This window comes from Diabrotica virgifera, chromosome 9 (genome assembly GCF_917563875.1).
Source record: "Diabrotica virgifera virgifera chromosome 9, PGI_DIABVI_V3a".
Taxonomy (NCBI): domain Eukaryota; kingdom Metazoa; phylum Arthropoda; class Insecta; order Coleoptera; family Chrysomelidae; genus Diabrotica; species Diabrotica virgifera.
This window is the reverse complement of record NC_065451.1, coordinates 134,625,403-134,647,453: the sequence shown is the minus strand read 5'-3', so window position 1 is coordinate 134,647,453 and position 22,051 is coordinate 134,625,403. Positions and strand designations below refer to the sequence as shown.

The window sequence follows — 22,051 nt, the reverse complement described above, 5'->3', positions numbered from 1 at the left end:
TGAGAGTTTTCGATATATTGAAAAAAATCGATTTTCATTTTGTAACTTCAAAGAACTGTAACTTTTTTTATGAGCACATTTGTACTAAGGTAAGTTAGGTTCAACCGAACTATTTTTGACCCCAGAATGTGTGGTATAATTTATGACCATTCTTTTCGGGACACCTGTATATCGACACATTAAATTTTGAAACTTAAAATTGACACAATAGTGTAGGAAACAGAGGTTGAACCTTGCAAAATGGACACAAGTCCGGTTTTATTTTTTTTCTGGCATATCAAGGGGTGCTTATCATAAGACTAATTTTTTCTGAAAAAATTTCGTCCCGGAACCCCCCTTTTCACCCCTTTAAAGGGGGTAATTTATGGTTTTTGCAGAACGTAGCCCTTCCTGTAACTTTTACAAAAAATTTCTTTTATAGAAATATGAAGGACTATATTTTCTACGATTTATTTCCGACAGCATCTCTCTATCATCCGCCGTTTAGCAAGGGTGGCGCCCCAAAGTTGACAAGTTTTTAAAAAAGATGTTTTTAGAAAAAATATATTTTTCGCTAACTGTAACGGAAATTAAAAAGAAATGCTACGGAGATTATTCACAAATATATGATTGATTTTTTCGTATAGGTTTCACTTAAGGGTAATTGCCCTTTTTTTAATTACAGGGTGTTACATTTTAAAAAACCCCTTTTTATACCATCTGAACCGTTTATTCTAGAGTAAAAAGACTTTCAGCGATTACCCATGTACTGGTGTTATTTACAAATTTGTATAATGCACCCCCATTTTTCCCCGGAACCACCCAAAAAAGAAGATGAATTAATAAATAAAGTGATTTTCTGGGAATACTTCACACACAAATCCCTTCATTAATATGCTTCATATATCATTTTGTGCAAGTTATTATTACCCATGCATGGACACTAAACGCGATTTCCTAGTGCAACCCTTGTAGCCAAAACCAATAAATAAAATGGGGGGTTAAAATTTTTTTTTTTGTTTTTTGCTTTTTGATCCATATGGGCATATGCTTCATCAATAGTGCTTTTCAAAAATATATATATGGTTATTGCAACATCCCTGCGCAAGCCACCCCTATCCTTGAAAATATACTGCAGAAACTACCCCTATACCTTATCCAGCATGTTTTTACGATTTTCTCATTACCTATTCATTTTTTTTAAACAAAACTTATACAAGGTTAAAGACCACTATTTACTCTAAAAATTAGGTCCTATTCATTTTTTTCGTTTAAGCAACCGTTACGGCACAGTGGCGCCGTAAACCTCATATATGCTTTGACGGGCTCCAGTTTTTGTTTATTTTTTCGTCATCTGTTTGTTTTATTGATAAAGTACTTATGTAAAATAAAACAACACAGTGTAACCTACAAATCATGACCTATGCACATTTTACATTCTTTGCTCCCCAAAGCTACAGTGGTGGCCCAAAATAAATTTTTTCATATTTTCGCCACCTACACGCATTTTATTGCGTTAATGCTACCTTAATAGCACAATATTCACCCCTAAGTGGTCGCTAAGCAGTGGCGGATCCAGGGAGGGGTGATGGGGGCGATCACCCCCACCCCTCTCAAACCAAGTGATATTATATTTGAAGATTATAAAAATATTCATTTATTTTTATAGAAATACTTATATAATATTAATATTATTTTTATAAGAATGACTTTTTATGCTTTAGCGACAGTGGCGGATCCAGCATCGTTAAGAGGGGGGTACCAATTGGTTAAATTTCTATAAAAATAAATGAATATTTTTATAATCTTTGAATATAATATGACTTGGTTTGAGAGGGGGGGGAGGTGTTCACCACCATCACCCCTCCCTGGATCCGCCACTGCGTAGCGACCACCTAAGGGTAAATATTGTGCTGTTAAGGTAGCATTAATGCAATAAAATGCATGTAGGTGGCGAAAATATGCAAAAATTTATTTTGGGCCACCACTGTGGCTTTGGGGAGCAAAGAATGTAAAATGTGCATAAGTCATAATTTGTAGGTTACACTGTGTTGTTTTATTTTGCATAAGTACTTTATCAATAAAACGAACAGATGACGAAAAAAAAAGAAAAACTGGAGCCCGCCAAAGCATATATGAGGTTTACGGCGCCACTGTGCCGTAACCGTTGCTTATACGAAAAAATGAATAGGACATAATTTTTAGAGTAAATAGTGGTCTTTAACCTTGTATAAGTTTTGTTTAAAAATAATACATAGGTAATGAGAAAATCGTAAAAACATGCTCGCCAAGGGATAGGGGTAGTTTCTGCAGTACATTTTCAAGGATAGGGGTGGTTTTCGCAGAGATGTTGCAATAACCATATATATTTTTGAAAAGCACTATTGATGAAGCATATGCCCATATGGATCAAAAAGCAAAAAACAAAAAAAAATTTTCAATCCCCCATTTTATATATTTTTTTTTGCTTAGGGGGTTGCACTAGGAAATTGCTTTTGGTGTCCATGTATGGGTAATAATAACGTCCACAAAATGATGTATGAAGAATATTAATAAAGGGCATTGTGTGTGAAGGATCACAGAAAATCAATTTATTTATTAATTCTTCTTTTTTTTTGGGGTGGTTCCGGGGAAAAAATGGGGGTGCATTATACAAATTTATAAATAGCACCAGTACATGGGTAATCGCTGAAAGTCTTTTTACTCTAGCATAAACGGTTCAGATGGTATAAAAAGAGGTTTTTTAAAATGTAACACCCTGTAATTAAAAAAAGGGCAATTATCCTTAAGTAAAACCTATACCAAAAAATCAGTCAATTATTTGTGAATAATTGCCGCAGGATTTCTTCTTAATTTCCGGTACAGTTAGGGAAAAATATATTTTTTTTAAAAACATCTTTTTTAAAAACTTGTCAACTTTAGGGCGCCACCCCCGCTAAACGGTGGATGATAGAGATGGTGTTGGAAATAAATCGTAGAAAATATAGTCCTCTTCATATTTCTATAAAAGAAATTTTTTGTAAAAGTTACAGGAAGGGCTACGTTCCGCAAAAACCACAAATTACCCCCTTTAAAGGGGTGAAAAGGGAGGTTCCGGGGCGAAATTTTTTCAGAAAAAGTTAGTCTTATAATAAGCACCCCTTGATATACCAGAAAAAAAAAATAAAACCGGACTTGTGTCCATTTTGCAAGGTTCAACCTTTGTTTCCTACACTACAATGCCTTTTAAATTTATAAATAAAAATATAGTACTTAGTATAAACTACTTCTAAATACACTCATTCAGCAACAAAGGAATTAAAAGAAAACCATTAATTTTTTAATTTATTAAATGAAAATTCTTAACTTGTTGTGAAACTTGGCACCGTTGGTAATGTCAACGAATCATAGCGCTTTGAGGAAATCGTCGTAATCTTTTGCCAAAGTTCATGAAGCCGTTAGCTTTAGTGGATATCTCTTCAGTGGCAGAATTAAAGGTTAAGTGTCGACGATTAGAAGAATCGTTTGATTTAACAGAAGCTTCTAGTAATTCGTATCGTCTTAGGAATGATATGGAGTCCAATGTTAGTGCTCGATCTTCAGATACACGGACTTTCCGTCCTATCCGTCAACAAATCAATGCTGTCACGTCCAATAACAGGAATCCAGGTTGTTGGAATTGTGAAGGAGGTCATTTTTTTGATCAGTGTACACTTCCCTTAAAAATTGTTTGTTATGATGGCGGACTTCCATGAGTTTATTAAGCCTAGGTGCAATGTCTGTTCAAAAAACGAGTATGGCAGGGGCGAAGTGCAGGCCACAGCCCCCACCTAGCAATGCAAGTCCCGTGTTAACGAGTGAAACGACGATTGACGCATTAGCCAGTGGTAGGGAGCGGAACTATATGGCGGTAAATTCAAAAGCCATGTAAAATTAACTAGGATTGGCATTGACAATTATTCATTTTAATGTAAGGGAAAATCAATATAACCTCAAAATAACAAGAAAAAAACTATCATATACGATAATATGTAAATATTATATATTTTTCGTATACTATTTGCATTTTTTTTGTTATTTTGAGCTATATTTATTTTCCATTACATTAAAATGCCAAAATGGTTAAAAAATTAAACAATAAAATATAGAATAAAGTCTTAATTTATAAAAATATTACAAGAAATAAATGTTGTGTTACAAAAAATATTAATAATAATAAGTGTTCTTAATGTTGTGACAAGAACTTAAATAATAAACGATTTATTGTTTTGTCATTCTAACGTCAAGTTTTATGTGAATAAAAGCCTAATTCTGCAAATGTGATTTTACTACAATTTCATTCCCATAAATTATACTATGGATAGCTACTTTAGATCAGATAACTAGAGGCTAATCCAAAGTCTCAAGCTGCCCCAAAAATTCAAACATTACTTTGGAACATTCAAGAATTTTTGGGAAAGCAATGAATCTAATTAGACAGAAAGAATAGGAAAGATAAATCATTAGAAGATAAAGATAAGTACATGCTTTTAATAAATTTTATCTCGCAGACCATCTATGATACATTTTGATAGACATTTTGTCTCACATACATAATCGAAGCAATTAATCTGGAAGACCCTTGGTTTTTTCGCACACACACTCACAGATTCTGAACGAAAACATTCTGCAATAGAAAAAGAAGCATATGTGTTGAAGTAATGAAAAAATGGAGATATTATCTGATAGAAAAGCAATTCAAACTAATCACAGATTCAAGTATGAGACATCACAGACATCTGAAGTATGAGGGCCACACCTGGTATACGGGTGGTTCGCCAAAATAAGCGGCATATTGTGTAACTCGCTTTTTCCTTAAGTCCTTTACATACTGTGTTTCAAATTATGTTGCCAAAGTTAAGTTATACAATAGATTAATGTACGCCACTTAACATTAATTTAAAAAAAGTATTTTTACAAGCATTTTATGCAATTTTAATGTCAAAATATCAACTCCGAGGCTGTAACCCACCTTATTTTTTGATCTGTTTTATAGTATTACACACTGAAAAGTTACAAAAGTGCAGATTATTTTATCAATAATTAATTAAAAACCCAACGTAATTTAAAACTGTTGAATTAAAAACTTACTAAAACTACTACTAGTAAACTACTACTTAAAACTGTAACCAACTTTGTGCATCAACACCGAGGCCTCGACATTACAGTGATGACAAATTTGACTCGGTATAAAAAGGCTGTACATAGATTACTATTGCAGATAGACCATATAAGGTAATAAATTTTATGAATTCAAATATGTAACATGATTTCTGTAATTTTTTTTCTTTTTGGCGTTTATGTCGCTCTGTGTACATGTGTATGTCTTTGTATATATGTATGTACAATTTTTGAAAGATTACTACTACTACATAGTCTTGAACCAAGATTGGAAAAGTTTTATGCACATAAAAGCCTAATTTTGCAAAAGGACACCTCAATTTGTACCTTAAATATACAATACTTTATCAGTAGATGTATCTGGAAATTATTTAACTAGATATTGTAATAATGACTACGGGAAATTTTTCCAGTACCTACTGTTACAGATCAGATGCGATATGCCATTCATTACATAGAGAACTGGTGCCTGAAAAAGAACCTCTGTGTGTACCCTTTCAAAACTAAATTGGTAGCCTTTACAAATAAGAGGAAGCTTACTGGACTTAGTAAGTTGAAATTAATTTGGAGAGGCCCTGGAAAGAACCAATGATGTCAAGTATCTAGGGTTAACCCCAGATTCCAAACTCAATTGGAACACTTATATTAACAATATAACCAACAGGGCTAAGTGACTATTCCATTTGTAGGTCTGGTCGTAGATCAAAACTGACGAGGAACTGCAGAGAACTGAAAAGACAACAAACTTCATTGAGGCCACAGAACTTATTGGAGTTGAAGGTTCAGAAATTGCTGATAAGGAATCATCAAAAGTAATTGAGAGCCACAAGACCATACACATACTATACCATTGCACTGTGCTAAGTGATATAAGGTAATAATTCACTGGTCAACTGAGGTTTGAACCACAAGAGGTAATAAACTGTTGGCCTTCGTCAAGGCCACAGAACTTATCAGAGGTGAAGAAAAGAAACAAGGTATGGTACAAAGTCCTTACGAGAAAGTGTCAGAGAGCAATAAGTCTCGCCTGATTAAGAAGAAAAAGAAGAACTATTTTCTGAAGAAAGTAGTCTAAATATAAATGGCTTAGTTTGAAAACCTCCTATCTCAGTTTACAGGAGAGAGTTTTAACCGCCTATGACAATGTACACATTAATTTTGAAGTTTTGGTCAAAAAATGATCGATTTTTTTTTAAGTAAGAATGTTGTGTTTATGTAGAATTCATACTAAGCCGCCGATATGTTAAACTTTTAGATTTTTTATCTGTACTTCAAGTTTAATTTTCTTCTATTTTCATACTTATTATGGGCCGTTACCTTCATTGGATCTCTTACAGATTGTGGATTCTTCTTTATAAATTTAAGAAATTTTGTATCTTTGCCATTTGCTTTTGAATTTGTTGCCTTACACCACATATATAAAGCAAGTCTAATAATAAATTTGCATATGTTCAAACCAGTCTCTCCATGATCCTTACAATTAAAGGGTCTAAAATTTAAATATCTCATCAGTTCTGTACATAACAATTTACTTAATGGTTGCATATGGCATATCCTTGGGATTAAAAACATTAATGCAGCTAACGACTCAGATACAATATAAGTTAAATAATTTCCAGGAACTGTCAAACTAGACATATTATACTTTCTTGCTGTAATAAAGTATGTATCGACATTCTTTCCTCTACATAATATGTTCGCTTTATAATGTGTGCGTAAAACCTTTTTTAAACTTTTTTGGCGATATAACCTGCAACATAGGTTACAGTAGACCTTCCCACCCGAGTTCTCTGTATATTAGAAAGTGATAATGGAATTTCAATGTCAACTTCGGGTGCCAAAGGTCTACAACCTGGTAACTCTTCGCCAGTTAAGAAAACTCTTAAATTATCTACAGCTCCCTCACTGAGATCTTGTTCGCAAATTGTGTATGGTGAATGGTATGACATGAAATTATTCACTAATAACGCCTTGAAGGTGGTTACAGCATTAGACACATTTGTTGAGTTACTTGTATGTCTGTAACTCCTCATTAGTCCAAAAAAATTCTCTAAGGCATCTTGCTGAAATACCCTTAATAATAAATAATTAGCGTCCTTCTTTAACACTTTTGATTTTAAATATAAAAATCCACGAATGGTGGATATTAAATTTGTTAATGAAGGTACACTAACAAATTTATTTTTCTTTTCATCGAAAAATTTCATTTTCCTCAAGATACTTAAAGAATTTTTCCAGAATAATTCATGCTGTGATGTTAAAGTAAGATCACCTTTTAAGGGTTTGCTGGAGGGAGCTATTTTCTGGCTTGAATTAAGGGAATCAAATAATTCATCCAAAAATAAAATTAATTTGCCTGTATCTGCAGCTTCTGGGGCAAGGTTTACTTCAGATTCTAAAACAAAATATATATAAATAAAGAGATAAAATTAATATGAGATAACTTACTCCACTCAACAAGTTTCCCCATTAAACTGCCAACTTGATGACTAAATACCTGTGTGCAGTTCTTAACCTTCATCTTCTTAATCTTCCCTCTTAAAACATGTTCGTCTGTTAGTTTAGGGCAAATGCGGATAGGTTCCAGAGCATCTAAATTGTAAAACTGCTCAACGTGTTCCCATTTAGCAATACCCCCTTGCCATCGAATTCAAAATGTAGGTGTTTGTTTAAAATATTGTTCCTCAAGCCTTTAAATAAATGTGGAGTATCATATAAAGGGACTATTTCTTGATTGATTACAAGAAAGCCAAAATATTTATAGTCTTCCCCTTTCTGTAGAAAACTGCCCGTGACTCCTGTAGTAGACAATTAACAGCAGCTTGATTTGGTCCACCTTGATCACACACAGCTGCTACAACTGTTAAGCCAATTTGTTGAAGTTCTTCAATAATTCTAGTGATGAACGACTTTAGCTTAACAGTTTTTGTAGCTCCATCACTGAATGTGAAACAAATTGGCTGCTTCCACTGCCTGTAAATACCCTTAATCATAAAAACATTCATGTAGTTTGCAAAATTGGTTTATATTGAATGCCTGTCGATAAGAACATTTCATCAAATATTAAAATACAATTCCTGTCCTTACGAGTCATTTTCTGAATACTACGTTTTAATGTATTAAACATTAACTCGTTTATGCCAGGATTCATCGGAATTCTATTTAATAAATTTGTTAATGTTCTTCTCGAAGGCAAAGAAAAAAATTTTGACAGAAGCCTGTAACCTTTTCCACTGCATTTAAATAAGGTCAATGCCAAAATCTTTTCGTCAGTAGTAAACTTTCTACCCTTTGACTTTTGTTTTTGGGTGCGTATTTGTGATAGAATGAATTTATATGTTAAGGGGTTTACACTTTCTACCATATTTTTAAATTGTCCATTTTTGTAGTAGAGTTCAGCAGCTTCTACTTTTTTTTTTGGTAACTAGTCACTTTATATGATAATCTACGGATTTTATTAGTTGACTCAATGAACTTTCTATACATTTTCCTCTTCTTTGGTGTTAAGTCTGGTTACGTTGATGCTTTTTAAGATAGTGGTTGAACGTCCACCTACAAATAATTCAAACAGTAAGCTATGCAGGTCTAATTTTATAATACAGTGGAATCCCAATAAGTCGGCCTCTAATAACCTGGAAGTTCGGCTAACCTGGACCAACTTTTATCAGATAAACATTTCAACAATAAAAACTCAATATATTTGAGTGGTAATGTGTATGTATTTTGAGTTTTTTACCAAGAAATTAACAATACTGTATACAACTGTACGTAATTTAAACTATTTATAATGGGAAATAAGTCTATTGTATAAAAATTAGGTAAAAGTAGTTCAAAATAAAACTAATTTTTACAGATTCCAAAATCAAAAAGCAAAGATTCTAAAAAATATTTCATTGTTAATGGACCAATCTTTGACCTAATACTTTCAAAATTATATACAGTGGAATCCTGATAAGTCAGATTAATCGGAACCGCAGCTGATCCAGGCTATCGAAAATCCCGGTTAGCGGGAGAATATGGTAAAAATTAATAAAATACAGTATTACTTACAGATAAACTCCATTATAACTGCAAAAACATGAAACACCTGTGCACAGTACATCTAAATTACGTACATGTTGTTCTGAAGCTATTTTCTTGTGGCATTTTTACAATTTTAACTATTTATAATGGGAAATAAGCCACACTATTATTAAAAATGATTTTTATTAACGTTTCGGCGCCCAAATCGGGTGCCGTTGTCAAAATACAAAATACTACTAGTACTTTGTATTTTGACAACGCCACCCGATTTGGGCGTCGAAACGTTAATAACAATCATTTTTTAATAACAGTGTGGCTTATTTCCCATTATAAATAGTTAAAATTGTAAAAATGCCACAAGAAAATAGCTTCAGAACAACATGTACGTAATTTAGATGTACTGTGCACAGGTGTTTCATGTTTTTGCAGTTATAATGGAGTTTATCTGTAAGTAATACTGTATTTTATTAATTTTTACCATATTCTCCCGCTAACCGGGATTTTCGATAACCTGGATCAGCTGCGGTTCCGATTAATCTGACTTATCAGGATTCCACTGTATATAATTTTGAAAGTATTAGGTCAAAGATTGGTCCATTAACAATGAAATATTTTTTAGAATCTTTGCTTTTTGATTTTGGAATCTGTAAAAATTAGTTTTATTTTGAACTACTTTTACCTAATTTTTATACAATAGACTTACAAACATATATACTTCACTTTAAAATTACTAACTTTTGACTGCAATAAAAACGCCCCAACAAAACGAAAAAAATACACATTAATCTAGACTGATCCTTATCGATCACCGTTGACTAAAAAACAAGTGTTGCTTTTAGAACAAACCTTATGGACATGTTGTTTTTCTAAAACTATCTGAATGTTCTATTTAATTTACTCCTACATATGAGATTTTTAAACAACTGAATGTGATGTGTGAGACAGATAAAGAAACTACTATTCTATGAGAACAATACATAAAGTCGAATTTGCGAAAAATGGACATGTGTTGTTTTTCAAAAAACGCTTCAATTATACACAAAAAGTAAAGGAAAAATAAATAATAGCCTAACATTCAATATCAGCTACTCACCTTTGCCCAATTCAACAGAAGGAGTACATGTTCTGTGTTCTGTGTTTTTATCTTCATTAGCACCACTAGCAAATAAGTGCCCTGAAGTAGACGGCATATGTAAATCTACAATAATGGAATATTAATATAATTTAGAATGAGAGACATATTGTATATTACCATAAACATCAACTGCCCTCCTTTTAGATGGAGTCTCTTCTAGCCCAGCTTCGTTTAAGTAATCTAAAATATAAATATACTTATTAAACTTTAATACACCATGGCTTACATACAGGATATTTCCAAAATGTTTTAATATACCGGGTGGACCAAAAGTCAGTTAACGCTATCAAAAGAAAATATATCATGCTCTGCGAAAGGCCTTGCCCTTCACAGAGCATGATATAAATAAATAAATAAATAAATAATCCAGAGTTACAAGGTATTCGACCTGTTCAGCAAGATGGTGCACGCCTCATTACGGATTGCAAGTTTGTGAGTTTCTAAATGACCAGTTCAGTGATTGGATAGGGACAAGAGATACAATTGGATGGCCTGAGTGTACGCCAGATTTGACGTCCTGTGATTTTGCCTTGTGGGGAGTACTTAATTAACCTTTTCACTGTGGGAACCGGATATATACATAAAATAATTTCGGGCCATACAACGGAAACCGGCTAAATACGCGTAGCCTTTTCAGCATCCGCTGCAACAACTGCATGAATCAGTTATTGTTTGCGTATTGTATGTTGCCCATAGAAGAGAGTTAGGCATGTTATATCTAAATTTACAATACATTTAAAAACTCATACATTTCAAGAATCTAACACCAACAAATTAACAGTCATAACCGGGTTGATCAGCACAAGCATGAAACACCCGTACCAGAGACCTTACTTTTATAACTAGCAGCAGTGAAAAGATTAAGGAAAAAGTTTTTGCCAATTTGAAGTTCTCCCTGCGAACTTGTAAGTCTGTAGAAAGACTTGTTTCACTGTGTATAAGCATTGCCAAAAATGTTTGATGAAGGTGGTTTACATTTTGATCATAACATGTAAAGCATGCATTTTGTGTACCTAATTATTTACAATAAACGTTTTTTTTTACTTCAGCTATTTTTGCTTTTATTAATATACAAAACGGTTAACTGACTTTTGGTCCACCCGGTATTATCAACAATTAATCGCTACAATAGGGGGAAGAAAAGATTTAGATTTTGTACATAACATAATGAGAAGATGGAGAAATACGGAAGAGAATAACGCAGGCAAACAGAGCTTATTTTGCCCTCTCCCATATATTTCGATCTAAAAGTGTCCACCGAAATACAAAGATGATAATCTATAAAACTTTAATTTGACCAATAACATGCTATGGCAGTGAAGCCTGGGTCCTGAAAGAAACATCCAAAAACAAACTCAACACATTCGAAAGGAAAGTACTGAGGAGAATACTAGGACCTGTGAGGGAAAACAGAATCTTCAGAAATCGATACAACAACGAACTTTATAAGGAAGCACCCCTCTCAGATTTCATTAGAACACAAAGATTGCAATTGGCCGGACATGTGATAAGAATGGGAGAGGGTCGGCTGCCAAAAAGAGCACTGAATGCTAGAATGCAGGATGCAGGGAAAGAGACTAGTTGGAAAGCCAAGTAAGCACTGGGAAGACACAGTAAACAGCGACGCACAAGCCCTTTTAGGAGTCCGTGTATGGAGAAGAGCAGCCACAGACAAGCAAGGGTAGAGGCAAAAAATAAAGGAGGGACAGGCTCAATTTGGGCTGTAGTGCCGAAGAAGAAGACATAATATAATGTGGAAATTTGCTATATATCTAATATAGTTCGTACCTGGTTGTTGTTGTGGTACAAACAAACTTGGGACGTCTGTTCTTTTAACGCCTCGATGTCCTACTTCTACGAGATCATTCTCTCTAAAGTGTCTAGCGCATACACGGTAATTATTATAAATAGTTTCTTTACCGCATTGACCCATTTTGTAAACAAATCCAAATAACTTTTTGAGCTCGGAAAACGGTACTGTTTGCTTCTGTTATCCATACAATCAGGTACACAACATCTTCATTTTTGTATGGTTCTTGTAGTCATCGTTAATTCCGATTCCATAATTGTCCACAAATTGCACTCTTTACAAAAAATATATCAAACCAAAATATGGCGTCGTAAAGGCGTCCTACTCTTAAGAATTGAAGGAAAAGGAAGTCAAATGACTAATGACTAATGGCATAAAGTGACAAGGAACAAAGTGCAGAAACCTGCAGATATTAGACTAGTAGTGCCATCCCGTGCTAGGGAGCGAACTAGCAAACGTGCGTTGACCTTGAATATCCCTGTTACATTGCTAGGTGGGGGTATGCTGTGGTGCAGGCTCACGACATCCCTCTAGCTACAAAGCCATCGTCAAACCGTCCTTCTCAAAGCACCGACAAATCTCGGAAAAAGGGGTCCACTACAAAAACGTCTCCATCAAAAGACAAATAAAACAGTTGTCGACTCGTCGTCCATCATCTGTTAGTTTTATTTAGTAAGACGTCCAAGGATGAGTGGTGTGCTTGGCTTCAATTTGTGAAAATTTTTTGTTGTGTAGATGTTTCGTTACCTTTGTCTATTAGTACTCTGTTGTTTAAAAAGGAGCATGATAATCGTCCTTATATCACTGTGAGTGTACTAAATAAGGAAGTGTCTGCTTTAATTGATAGTGGATCGAACATCTGTTTTAGGTTTTGGGTATAAAAAGTTGATGGACGTAAATGTTTTACAGTTTTCTTGTATGGAATGTGTTGCAGTTAACACCGCTGATGGTCAGGTGCAGAATGTTAATGGTTGTATTGATATTCCAGTATTAGTTTCAGGAATTAGCAAGGTTATTAAGTTCTTTGTTATTGGAACTGTCACTTGTCCTGTTCTTTTGGGTATGGATTTTTTGCGCTTGTTTAAGGTTCAGTTAGATTTCTTCCTAAATTCTTTTGATGTGTCGTCTCTCTCGCTTATGGTTGTGAATACAATTACGGATTTTTCACGGTTGTCAGATTTGCAGAAAAGTCAGTTAGTGTTAGTCTTGGATCAGTTCAAAGAGATTGGATCTGAAGATCGTCTGGGTCGAACACATTTATTGAAGCATACTATACTCGTAAATACTGGTGATTCACCTCCTTTTAAGCAACGTCAATATCCGTTGTCAGTGGCTATGCAGGATCATTTGTATAAAGAACTTGATAACAGCTTAAGTTGGGGATAGTTGAGGAAAGTCATTCTAGTTATTCTTCACCAAAATGGTTAGATAAGAAATCTGATGATACTTATCGAATTTGCTTTGATGGTCGTAAATAAAATTCTATAACAGTTAATAAGGATGCTTTTCCCTTACCATTAATTGATACCATTTTAAGTAAACTTCGAGACACAAAATATATTTCTTCAATTGACCTTAAACAAGCATTCTATAAAATTCGGTTGGATGAAGGATCTAAATGCAAAACTGCATTTGCTGTGCATCAGAAGGGATTATTCCACTTCAATGTTATGCCATTTGTTTTAGTGTCTGCACCACACACAATGTGTAGATTGATGGATTTATTTTTGGGTCCTGCGTTCGATAAGTATAGGTTTTGGTATTTAGACGATATTTTTGTTGTTACTCCTACATTTGATAATAATAATTCCTTAATATAGTCGACCATAATTCTGGTCGACCTTCGTTGAAGTATTCCAATGAGAAATGGTTTTCTCAATGTTGGCATTTAGAAGAAAAAACATGTATGTCAATACCAAAAAACTGACCGATGCAATTTAGCACAACTGAATACTTGCACCTTTGCAAAAACAGATATACAAGAGTATTCATATATATCTTTGGAACAGACGTCAATAAGTACGATAAATCCTTCAACACAACGATGTCCTACACCAAAAAAGTGCGATGTCTTCGTCATGCCAGTAAACTGTTTGCAAACACAAGAGTTTACCATTCCCGATCCAAAAGAAGTGAAGATACAAGCCCACTACACATTAAAGTTAAGAAATATTTCTATTCCCCAAGGGCACATTTTAGAAACATTGTAAGATGTTTACATGAAACATTGTTAGTGTGCAATAATTTTGACAATTTCTAGTTTTTGTGTTTATAAAAGAAAAATACTTCAAACTTTGTTCTTGAAGACACGTCCTACCAGACAGTCCATAGCTTCCTTCTTAAGGGGGAAAGAATTAAGGAATCCAGACCTGGAAATACAGTAGACAATCAGTAGTGACCTTTGTCTTCAGATAAGGGAAACCGAGCCTACAACGAGAGTGAAAACAAACTTTATATTTAGACTTACTTCATTCTTCATATGTAATAGTTGTTCTATTTTTGTAAAAATAAATTTTTTAAAAACTCAACATTCGAAACGAATTATTTAATTTCGATAACGGCAAAATTCTTAAACCAAAAGATTAATAAACATTGTCCTACAAAGATCATTATTTGGAGCGATGCATGTTGCTATCTAAATAGAAACGTCAAACTATCCAACGCCTTACGCGATATTTCCAAAAACTATTCACTAACTATAAAGCAGAAGTATCTGGAGATAGGGCATACCCAAATGTAGGTAGACTCAGTACATAGTCTAATACTCTAATTCTAATAGAACGAAAGTTAAGACGCAGAAAGGAGATCTACCTCCCTTCTAATTATTTGCGTATTATGAGAGGATCAAGGTCTGCTCCCTCTCCTTTTCAAGTAGTTGAATTGACGCATACAGATTTTTATAATTTTGCATTAAATTTTTATTCTAGCATAAGTATTCAAGGTTGCCAGATAATGTAAATGTTTTAAAACAAGCATCATTAGTTTAAGTTGAAAATACTTTAAAGGGAACCAAACCAGATTTAATTTAACTTTGGCAAAATTGACGAGTATGACTTTCGAGTCAAATAGAGTAGGATAATGATCTGACGAGAGGGCCCAACATGGATTCTATTACTAAATAGTTAAGAAAGATACCTTTAATCACACATAATTCTGAGTTACTGGTGTTTTATTTGGGTCTGTACACTAAAGTAGCCTTTACACTACATGATTTATCATATCACAATATCATATGAGATTGAATATGGTTTCTCCTTTCTATGATGTTAAAAAAACATGTTTACACTGCATGATAAGCTGTGACTTGCGACCGTGCGACGTGAAGGATACGGAGACTTCACATGCAAGTGAAGTAGAAAAAATAAGAAGACGACGGGAAAATAGATTTTTGAGGATTCATAGAGATCTCGAGGCTGTTGCTCCAGATTATCTAAAGCAAATGTTGATAATAGAAAGAAGCCTTAAAAAGTAGTACTTAGAAGCCTTAGCAGTACTTGAAGTCTAGCTAACTTCTTCTAAGTAAAGAAATTTTGCTAGAAATTTTTTCCACAAAAAGCTTACGAAAGAATCAACGGGTTTCCGCCAAATTATCTATGACTTTAATAAGAGCTATTAGCTATTATGCCACGCTAGAAGAGCTATTATCTACCTGTATTATCGATATTTATTATACCATGCTATATGATGCCTGTAACATAACAAAGAAGACAATGGAGGGAACGATCTAAAATGAACGAAGAATTTACAAGGACCAATCAGTGATATTTTTAAAGACAAATGTACAATAGGACATATTCTTTTTACATATTTTTTTTATATCCGAAATTTAAACAGTAGGTATCCTACAGCCGGCATGATGTACATATCACACGATCCCTACTTTTATTTCACCATCACTTACGTCATAACGCCCAGATGGCTGACCTTACTAGTATGATATATTATATGCCAAAAGATCATAATTTAAAAAGAAAAATTGACATGTTTCGGGATTTCTCTTCAAAATCAACCATTCTCGAGAAATTGAATTTATTCCATCCTAAACGTCCTCACTGTATGTATCAAAAAAAATATTGTCTATTATTATTGTTGTATCATTCGCCACTGCCACGATACAGCGCCTTTGTCATTATAATACTTACAGTAGTCCGTCTCGTTTTTTGATGCATCTCTGGTGGGATGTTTATAACCTGTTATGTGTGAGATATATAAAAGACCGTCACTTTTAACATTTCTCCAGGTTCCCAGTTCTCTTTGATGGTCTACATTTTCAAAATCAATAAGACCAAATGGTACATACGCAGTGCCTGTTTTACGCAACCAGTTATGTAAGGCGCAACATGCCAATACGACTTTGTCAACTTTTTCAGGATTTAACGCGACAGGTTTCTCAAAAATGCGAAATTTGCTAACTAAAATGCCAAACGCGTTTTCGGAAATTCGCCGTGCCCTAGACAATCTGTAATTAAAGACTTTTTCTTCGAATGTTAAGTTTCTTCTGCTGTATGGCTTCAAAAGAAAGGTCTTTAATGGAAACGCATCATCGCTCACTACTATTCCATTTGACGGAATATTAAGACTACGATTCTCAATAGCACGAAGCAAAGCACTATTTTCCCAAACACCGCCATCTGAAGCTATTCCCCTTACTCCTACATCTATGTATGAAAAACAGTAATCATAGTCAACTAATGCCAATAATATGACACTATTAGTCTTTTTGTAATTGAAATAATCGGAAGCACAGTTAGGTGGCTCCTTGATAACTATATGTTTTCCATCAATCCCCTATGCAGCTATGACAGTTCCACTTCATTATAAAACCGCATTCAATGTCTTGCCATTGTTTTGTTGTGTTAGGTACCTAAACAAAAAATGTATTTTTAACATTAATAAGAACTTTTTAAATCATAAATCCAAAACAAAAATTATCTAATTGACGTAATGTTTATTTTAACTTTCAGAATGATACGCGAGCACAAGACCATCAGGATCAGGAAATACATATTATGGACACAGAGACACAGGATACTGAATATATACATACTCAAGATATAAATACACAAGACGAACAGGCTACTGGGACGCAAGATATTCTTAACCAGGAACAAGTAACTTTGAGAAAGGAAGAACAAACACAACAATCGGACAACTGGTCGAATAACCTTCAACATCAACATTTAAAAGAAATCTCATCAGTCTTCTCAGTGTAAAAGTAGTGGTAAAAAGAGTGTACACACTTTGGCAAATAGCAGTACAATGAATAAAAATACACCTGTAAGTGCACAATTACATGATTCAGACATCCATGTGGCTTTACAAAAATTAGAAGATATATCTCGTGCAGATCAAACGAGTTTGACCAACCAAAACCGCGAAGATCATTTGGATCAATTTGGAAAATATTTTGTGTCGTTGAAGAAACGTGGCTAGGGCCAAAAGCTTTTTACTGCAGTAAAATATGATTACACTAGTAATGCAAGAAATTTTGCTGAATCCAGAGACATCTACAACGGTGGCATAAGAGACGCCTTCCCCATGCTCAATGGAAGCAAATTTGCTGGACCCAGAGACACCTACAAGTGTATCACCAGAGATACCTACAACTGTAACACTAGAGGCTTCAGGCTTCTATAACCGCGACCACTGTCAACAGTTGTAAGACTGCACTGATTTTGAAACTAATATCATATTAAGTACCCTTTAATTAAATTAAAGTTTAAAAGTTTACTTTAAAAATTTATTGGACATTTTATTGTCATATTGGAATTGGACATTTTATAAAATAAAGTTGAAGATGTTTTTTTTTTGATACCAAAAGATTTTTATTTTCGGTTTTTTTTATGAGAAAATAAATGAACAAACCTACTGCCAATAATCTAACGAAGAAATTTTTAACTTTTTATTCCCAGAAATACTTTACAGATAAAAAATTAAAATTGCCCGTTTCAAGTAAACTCTCCTCTACCAACGTTTCAACTTTCTAGCCCATTGTAACCCCATCTAAAAAGTAAATTAAGAATTAGGCAGGCTAATGATGAACAGGTATAAATAAAGTCAAACTTTTATATTGGACATTGTTCTTTGACATTAATTGTGTTGTCAGTGATATTAATATCGAAAATCAGTTTCAAAGTACGAAAACAGCCATGCGACGTGAAGGATACGGAGACTTCACTTGCAAGTGAAGTAGGCAAAATGAGAGGACGACGAGAAAATAGATTTGGGAAGATTTATAGATATATCGAGGCGGTTGTTCCAGATTATCTAAAGCAAATGTTGATAATAGAAAGAAGCCTTAAAGACGAGATGCGATTGAAGAAAAATCAGGTAGGGGAGACCGGGACTGGTTGGCTGACGCACTGAGATTTACTTACAACTAAAAGACTTGGCAACATCGCGCAATCAGCGGTTTCCGAAACATACCGATGACCACCACTCATAAACGTTAGTTTTAGTTTGAGATCAGTACTGATCGAATGTATTACACGGCACATTTTTCATTTCTTGACGTGGTAAGTAAATTTTTAAAATCTCACATTTTTCGTTGTAAAGATTTTATTTTTAGAGATAATGTAATATTTTCTCTTCTATAATGAAGGCAAAATCTTCGCTTATAATATGTATTCGTTGCCGCAAACAACACATTATAAACTGGATGGTCGACAACAATGTACTATACGAAAATAATATATTAAAAAAGATTTGTTACAATTTGTTTCAAAGGTAAAATCTGATTTTGACAAAAAAGTGCTTGATGTAATTTCAGAGGAAAGAGGACATACAGTTCTGCGTTTACCACCTTACCACTGTGAACTAAACCCTAGAGAAATGAGCAAATGACAAAAACAAAAATGAACAATAAAAAATTTAAGGTCAAAGACAATTAACTAAAAGTTCATATAGCAATGTCATAGTACAAAATTCGCAACATTACATGACATATGTAAAAGAAATAGAAAATAGAATGAGGACAGCAGATAGTATTCAGGAAGATATTGGAGAATTTATGATTCATCGGAATCGTCTTCCTTGAACGAAAAATATGTAGTATCAATATCAATTCAAATTGTCAGTTGTTTTGCTTTTGTTGTAGGAGAAAAGTATTGTCAATACAGTTATCGCTGATAAGAACTCAAGATCAAATAGGTCGACTAGCCTTCGGCTTTCCGCAGTGATGATTACTAAGCGATTAATGTGTTAATAAAAGACATAGTCGGTTTGTCAGTCACATACATTTTTTATTAGTTTATGAATCTTTTGCATCAGTTCCTCTTTGACGGCGTATCTTCTCATTTGGATGCTAACATTGTATGCATGAAATAACATTGTTTTGTTTACCAAGCAATACCACTCATGAGCTGCAGCTAATCAACAAAGCGTGTTTCGTGCTTATGAATCTTATTGGGATGATGAAATGATGCTACTTTGGCATGCTCAAAAGGAGGTTCTGTCGTAGAAGTAAGCGCTGGTCGCGTCATTACAAGAAGCAAGTTTGGGAAAGGTTTTTCACGGGCTTGGGCCAAAGCTGTAACTCCTACCAATGTTATTTCCAGTTTTAGGGACTGCAACCCTGTTTTTTACTGTAATCAAAGACGAAGCTATTGCTCCCAGTGACCTTACATACAGAGTAATTCCAACCGCAGAGAATGGTGTACTTTGACCTGAATAGCCAACCTGTTCTGACTCGAAAACGAAACCCTGAGTCAAAGAAGAAAAAGCTACTTTGAAAACTTGTAAGAATTCAAATAAAAGACCAGCCGAAGAAAGTGACTCTTCGTTATCTGAAGCGGAAACAACCTCTATTATATTATCTACATAACTCCGTATGTTCACCTGAGACATTACAAGAAATTTTGTGTAATACCATAGAAAAACTTACAAAGTGTGGGTTAAAAGTGTGTGTTGTAACAAGTAATTTATGTTCCAATAATTGGAAGTTATCCAGTTTACTGGATAACTTCCAAAAACATACCCATACAAACAACAAAACCCATACCAATTAACACAGGAGTGCGACAGGGAGATGTTATTTCTATTAAACTATTTACATTAGCACTGGAAGATGTTTTCAAAACAATTGAATGGACAAACATGGGAATAAACATAAATGGAAAGAAACTAAACCACCTAAGATATGCAGACGATGTAGTAGTCATAGCATCAAGTTTTGAAGAACTACAAACCATGCTAACCAAACTAGCAAATGAATCCGAAAAAATAGGTCTAAAAACGAATTTTGCCAAAACAAAAACAATGACAAACACACAAGATAATAGAAACGTAATACTAAACGACACCACAATAGAAGCAGTTAATGATTATATATATATATATATATATATATATATATATATATATATATATATTTGGGACAGATGATAAAAATAAATAAGGAAAGCCAAACAGCGGAGGTAAAAAGAAGGGTCAGATTAGCCTGGGCAGGATTTGGAAAATTAAAATGGGTCCTAAAGAATAAAAAAATACAACAATAGGGTAAACTATACAGTCATTGGACAGTGACAGTGATGGGACATTCGAAAGTCATTCATAAAAAATAAGGATCCTGTACCTGCATGCTGAGCCGCTATTTTACAGTTAATTGTTATTTCTTGCTACTTTACGTTAAGTAGCAACGATTTTTGCAAGATGGCACCACTGTAGCTAATATGGTGAATTGTATTTTATTTGTGCATGCTGTTAGTAAATTGTTAATATTTTCTTAAGAATATTGACCTCAAATTTTGTTCTATAATAAGGTAAGTGTTTATTAAACTGGAAATTTTTGTGTTTTGGGTTATTGTTCTCATATTAAGCTTAATTGTCTATGTTCTATTTACATGCCTGCTTGTAATAATTTGAGGTTAAATATGTGTCCAATAAATGTCTTTAAAATTTGTGTAGTTTACAGTTATTGGACAAGGTGTCCAATGACTGTATATTGAATATTGATCCAAAACGATAATAGAACCTGTTACGCTGTAGATAATGTGGTCAAATAGGTACATGGAATATTTATTTTTTTACGGTTCATGTTACCTGTCCAGTTATTGCCCACATGTCCAATAACTATATTCTTGCTGTCCAGTAATTATATTTATTAATAATATGTATTTAATAAACAAAAAAACATAAAAATCTTGCAATGAAATAAAGAAAAATATGCCATATTCCTAGGTTACACAAATATACTGATTAAGTAGGTAACATTAAATATTAACAATAAAATCAAAAGGATCTGCACAAGTAGAGTAATAATAATAAATAATAGTTTCTCGTTTGTTATTGTTAATGTTTGTTCTTTGTATGGATATGGCCACCTGATATTTTTATAAGACTTCCTGTAGAATAAAATAGTTTTATTCTTGAATTGAAAAATTTTATTATACTAGACCGGTTTCATAAAGGTACAAACTTTGCCTCACCCGGAGTGAATATAATTTTTTTTATGTAACTCCTGATCATGCAAAGTTAGACCTTTGAAACACCGGTACAGTATAATAAAAGTTCTTAAATTTGTTAAATTTCATTAAATATTTGCTTTATTAGGTAAATTAAAGTAGAAACAATTAACTGAATAAACTTGTGCCTATATTTTACTTATCGAAAAAAATTTAATTTGAAACAGAAATAACTTTTACAATACAAAGTTCAATTGAATAGCTTCACTATGTAGGTACATATTGTTTCAGAAACCCTTTAAAATGTCTAAGAAACAGTATGACGAAGCAGCTTTAGAAGCGGCAGTAACTGAAATTCGGGAGCATGGGAGTTCATTGAGAGCTACCGCCAGAAAGTATGGTGTTCCAAAATCAACTGTATCTTTTAAGTTAAAAAATCCGGGACACAAGGAGACCTTCGGCCCTCGTCCAATTCTTACTGAAGATGAAGAAAAACTATTAGCGAATTGGATTGTGGACTTAGCGAGAAAAGGATTTCCACGAAAAAAAGAAGACCTTCAATCA

General features: G+C 33.7%; 1 pseudogene; it reads right to left on the bottom strand.

Moving 5' to 3' along the window:
• Positions 1–16,169: 16,169 nt before the first annotated feature.
• LOC126891403 (uncharacterized) lies at positions 16,170–20,262 on the bottom strand (annotated as a pseudogene).
• Between the last annotated feature and the right edge of the window lie 1,789 nt (positions 20,263–22,051).